The 5,818-nt window shown below is 37.8% G+C and overlaps 1 long non-coding RNA gene across 1 annotated transcript; it reads right to left on the minus strand.

The window, feature by feature from the left end:
- Positions 1–2,718: 2,718 nt before the first annotated feature.
- LOC137075960 (uncharacterized) lies at positions 2,719–3,954 on the minus strand. Its single transcript, XR_010905131.1, has 3 exons — positions 3,928–3,954; positions 3,750–3,853; positions 2,719–3,660 (listed from the first exon to the last, which is right to left on the minus strand). It is a non-coding gene; the product is annotated as an uncharacterized lncRNA (long non-coding RNA).
- Positions 3,955–5,818: the final 1,864 nt, after the last annotated feature.

Consider the following 5,818-nt stretch of genomic DNA (forward strand, 5'->3'; position numbering starts at 1 on the left):
GAAAAGATTAAATATTCTTTGAGAGGTGATTCTAACAAATTTTATAGTAAATGGCAGCCCTTCTTAACTTTCTTTAAATCTCTTCCTTCTTTACCCACCGATTGATGGAACAGCCCCCCCTGCTTTTATTAATAATTATAATTATTATTATTATTATTTTTTATTATTTATTTATTTATTTTTTATTTTATGCTTGTGAATTTATGATTGCCCGAATGTTTTGTACTTTGCACTCTGTTTGCTTTGTCTTCTGGTTCATTTGCTTTTTGAATGTTAAAATGAAAAAAGAAAAAGAGAAGTGAGCTAAGTATGGCTTTATTTTGAGTGTCATTTCTACCTCATTGTTATGTATTTTCATTGTGCCATATTTTTCTTCCCTTTTCAATAAAAATATATCAAAGGAAAAGTTCCTGCGGTGGAAACGTGGCTCAAGATACAAGTTTGTTAATTTCCCAATTTTAACTTGCATAAATGCTATTTATTTCTCATCCATTCTCGCAATAAGAGGAATCAGTCCATTGTCTCTCTTTTCGCTGTTTCTATCTTTTTTTCTTTTTTCCCTGCACTTTCTTTAAATAGCCTAAAATTAAATCTGCGCGGGGCTGTGGGCCTATTTTCGTCCCGCTCCCGCTATTCCGCACTGCACCATCCCGCTCACGCTTAAAATTCACTCCGTGCTCACCCTATAGCCTAAATTATTTTATTCCCGATGTACTGGACTGATCCAGTTAAATTTAGATTTCGTTTCCAGAAATTCTATTTTAAATGTTCCTTACAGACAGTGCAGGGATAGGATATGATGTCTGTGCAATCATTTATTTTTCTTATAGGCTACTCAACGCCGTAGCTAAAAAATTTGATAGACAAAAATAGGCTAAATCAAATGCGACATCTGTCACTCAAAATTATAAGACAAAATGCAAATAAATTAAAAATGCTTACTTTTTTACCTACCTGTAGGCAAAATATTTTTTTTATATGAATGAATGAATGTCGCTCACTGACGAGGGTCCATTACTGAAAGTCTCCTCCAAAAGCTGGGTGTAAAGTCGTGGCCGCACAGAACAATTTATCTAGACTATTATTATTATTAACCTATTATTATTTTTTATGAAAGTTATTTGTAAATTAAAGAAATTGCTGTCTATTGTTCATTTTCGTGAACTTGAAATGGCTAAATAAAAGATAAGTGGCTGTAGGCTACATTTTTGCAATGCAAGTATAATTTGTACATTAAACATATACATATATATTTTGTAAATTAAAATGTTTAAATGATAATATATTGGTCTATAGCCTACACTAGGCTACTTAAAGTAGGCTACTTTATACTATTTGTAGACCATAAAATAACTTGTTTAACATCTGAATCAACAGAAATTTAAATTAACAGCTTAACCAGAAGAAAACGCTTTTCTAAACTTTCATTGCGCTGAGCGGGAGAAGCTGATGGATCAGTACCAGGATGGGGAATAGTGCACAATAGAGACCCTCGTAAGGCCTGAGTGGGACATCATCTTCTGGGATGATCAGGGCATATTTCCATTGTCCTCAGTTTTGCAGAGCGGAATTGGTTCTTCACAATCTTCCTCAGGGTCCGGTCACCTCTTCTCGTTGTGCAACGTTATTTGCCACACTTTTTCCTTCCCACAGACTTCCCACTGAGGTGCCTTGATACAGCACTCTGGGAACAGCCTATTGGTTCAGAAATTTCTTTCTGTGTCTTACCCTCTCGCTTGAGGGTGTCAATGATGGCCTTCTGGACAGCAGTCAGGTCGGCACTCTTACCCACGATTGCGGTTTTGAGTAATGATCCAGGCTGGGAGTTTTTAAAAGCCTCAGGAATCTTTTGCAGGTGTTTAGAGTTAATTAGTTGATTCAGATGATTAGGTTAATAGCTCGTTTAGAGAACCTTTTCGATTCAGCAAAACAAAGGGGTATATTATTATTGACAACATTACACTATCAACATTTCTTGTGAATATTTTTTGAAATTAACATTTTCTGTGTAGGGCAGCGGAACAACCATTTTTTGATGGAGTTTTTTCTTGCCAATGACAAGAATGTAGCCACATTTGTGTTCGTGAAAAGACCAATCCAGTAAGATATTTGTCAAAAGACTTGGGATTGTACACAGTGAATCAGTATTTAGTGTGTGTATTTATTTAATATGACACTGTGTTAAAGGTACATGGAAAAGGCATCTGTGGAACATCAAAATGGGCTGCAGCCAGGAAGACCTCTAAGAAGACAAATGCCAAATGTGATAATGAACGCCTAGAGGTGGCAGCCTGCAGACACTGCATATTGCTTAGAGGTCTGAACATGTTTAGGTGAGAGATATTTGCATACCCTTTGTTTTTGCAAAACGAACTGGCCACAAGAACAACCTGCAAGTTCTTCTGCACTGACATCATGTGTCGATATTGGCCCTATCTGCAAAAAGTGGCTCAAGCATTCCCAGAAATGCAAAATTTGACACAGATGAAGCCATTTCTCTCTGTTATGCATGCAAAGGCACACTCTACAAAATGTGAGGTAAATTATATTTTTAAAGGACTTACCATATTGTTCGTGTGGCATTCACAAAGAGCTGGCAGAAAAAGGGTTTTCAAAAGAACAACTCCAAATAAACAATCCCTTAAAAAGGTGTAAAAAAAACTTCGACTACGCCACCCTGGGAATTTCACCCAGAGAATATTACCAACGCACAGGTTCCCTACTAATGACAAGGAAAATGGAGACACAGGTATTCAATACAAAAAAATACAAAGTTTATTACAATTATTTAAAATAGAATCTCAGGCACAAGAAAAGGGAAAAGTCCCAATCATTCTGGTATTTTTAAAAGAACAGAAGCTGCGGCCTCTCCCAAGAAATGCTTAGGCAAAAGGTAACCGTTCCCCCTCACACTCACTGCACACTCACAGCACACAGGCCCCAGTGAAGTGATCAGTCACTGCACACGGTGTAAACACCACCACCACAGAAGAGAAGGGAAGCGTCAATTTCCCCACACAGGAAGGCCGCAGCTCCTAAAGACAAACACTCCACACACACACAAAAAAAGAAAGAAATGAATCAATTACATGAACAGGCAAATGAGCGTCAATTGTTCATCCACCGCCAGCCCTTAGTAAGGGAGACCTTACTGGCAGAGTTCGTTTTCACAAACAAAAAAAATAAACAACCAAATTTCAATTAAACCAAAAAAAAAGGAAGTTGTGTATGGGCATACAAAACAGTTTCAATTAAACAATGCACAAAATAAGTCAAAACTCAAAAGAAGGACAAAAAGACAGGTGTATTATGCACAGTTCACAAATCAATAATTATGTCAGGATTCAAACAAGTGATCCAAAACAAATGAATTAATGAATAATTAAGGATGATGAACAAACAAATATCTTAATCAAAAACACTCAAACCACAAAAAAAGATATAAGGATGAAAATACAACTATGACAAAACAGCGGTGACGTCACTGCACTGACTGCAATCCTCCTGAAATTCACACAATTGATTAAAAAGACAATTCATGTTATTCCTTTGAACAGGGAAAAATGTAAATGCGAACCTACCGTCACTAAGCTGCGGAATCCGGTACAAAGAAAGATGAGGTCCCTTTAATTGTTCACAGTAGTCATTCATACATCACAACTACAAAATAATACAAGAATGTTACTACCCGACCAGTAGTTATACTCTAAATGTCGAAGACAAGTCATTAAAACCAGTTATAATCGCACCTGAAGGGCACAAACGCCTGCACAGCAGCCGGCAGATACCAACGGGAAGGTCCTAAAACCACGTCTGTGATGGACGCTAAATTACCACATCAAACCGTTGCTCACTAAATAAAAGCAATAAGCAATTCAGCTGCTACTACTACACGCTGGATATCTCTGTTTACCATGGTCTACTTACCTCAAAACGGTCGCAGCACCCCAGCACCCCACCACACCACGCAGCACCAGACAAAGGCATGCTAACAACAGACGAGAACCCCACAGGTGCGCTCCAACCTAAATACGGGCGCAACTTAATGACGTCATGCCATTTACTCCAGCGCAGGCAAATGGGCTTCAAGCTCATCATGTCACAATCGAAAAATGAGTTTTTGGCGTATATATATTCCACGACATTGCACACTCGTACTATTTATACGCATTTTCGTGAGAATAGCCTGGAATTTTTTTTTAAAGATTTCATCAATGAAGGTTCAATTTAAACTGATTGAAGTCCACTGATTGTATGTACTTAGTATCTGATACTTTGCTAAAGGTTTGTAGGACTTTCCATGAAGACCTTCGGGCAACAGAAAGCCCTAGCTGGCCTTGGGATTCTGGTATGTAAAGTGTGACATTAATCATTTTAGTGAATCCTCATTAAACACTTGCTTCATTAAACTCTGACTTTCAAAGGAAAGGGGTTGATATGCTTTTCACTTTGCTTCAGAGCACAACAATTCAGACAATATTCCTTTTTTTTATATAATTTTTTTAACCTTTTTTGTCCACTCACTTCACTTCAGAGGAAGTGACTAAAGGTCTGACTCCTCAGATTAACTTTTTCTTTTCCCACACTGTTGATTTCAACACCAATTATTTGTAGCCTATGTTGTAGGAACAGATAATTGTACCATACCACTAACATCAGATTTTACTCACAAAAAGCATTAAAGGGATAGTTCACCCAAAAATGAAAATGATCCCATGATTTAATCACCCTCAAGATTCTCATTGTGTATGACATTCTTCTTTCAGACGAATGCAATCAGAGTTATAAATGTCTTGGGTCTTTTCCAAGCTTTAAAATGGCAATGAATGGGTAGATCTGTTTTGAAGTCCATATAAGTGCATCCATCCATTATAAAAGTGCTCCACACAGCTCTGAGGGTTAATAAAGGCCTTCTGAGGTAGTATTTTAATATGGTGGTTAATTCAAATGGTAATTTGTTTTTGTAGAACCTGACACTTCCTTAGGCATGAAGGAGAAGGTTTTTGACATGATGATGCAGCAGGAGAGACTGATTGAGGAAGAGATTATACTTGTAGAAGAAATCAAACAACATTGGACCTATCTTACAAGAACCTACAGGGCCTTGAAGGACCAGCTTAGTGATTATGACCTGGCCACACAGAGTACTAATTCCAATGCTGTTTGTTTACTTCATATAGTTCTATTAAACTGTTTTAGATATCCTAATTCATAGAAAGGGCCATATTTGGTGTATTAGTGTGCATTTCTAAATACTTTTTTTATTGTATATCCCAATTTGATATTTAGGCTACCCTTCAGGACTTTCTGGTCAAGCTTACCATGGCCTGCGCAGTGCTGTCCTCCAACAACTGGAGGTGCTCAAGACAGACCTGGTAGCTGTGAAAGAAACATACTCCCAAATTGGTGGGAATGGTGGAACTGTTGTTGTTGAAGATGATGAAGATCCATATGAGCAATGCTGCGTCCCAATTCACCTACATACTATGTCCTAAAAGTATGTACTCTTTTTGTGAAGGAAAAGTATATACTTTTGAGTGTGTAGCAGAAAAGTATGCAAGCTTCGGGACATACTACTTCGCCATCTTTAACGGACTCTGTCGCTTAGTTACGTGCATCCCGTGCATCCCGCCACCATTTATCCGCCCTGTCAATCATCGTCAGATTCGTCACAGTTCAAATCCTCCACATTCAGTTTAATCTCCTACGGTATCGGAGAGAAATGTAGCCACTCTTTGATCTGCCATTTGTGGGTCTTTAATGCAGAGACTCTCCTCCTGTGTTTGCAGTTTAAATATAATGATGCATTTAAAAGTTA

This window comes from Pseudorasbora parva, chromosome 5 (assembly GCF_024679245.1).
Source record: "Pseudorasbora parva isolate DD20220531a chromosome 5, ASM2467924v1, whole genome shotgun sequence".
Lineage (NCBI taxonomy): Eukaryota > Metazoa > Chordata > Actinopteri > Cypriniformes > Gobionidae > Pseudorasbora > Pseudorasbora parva.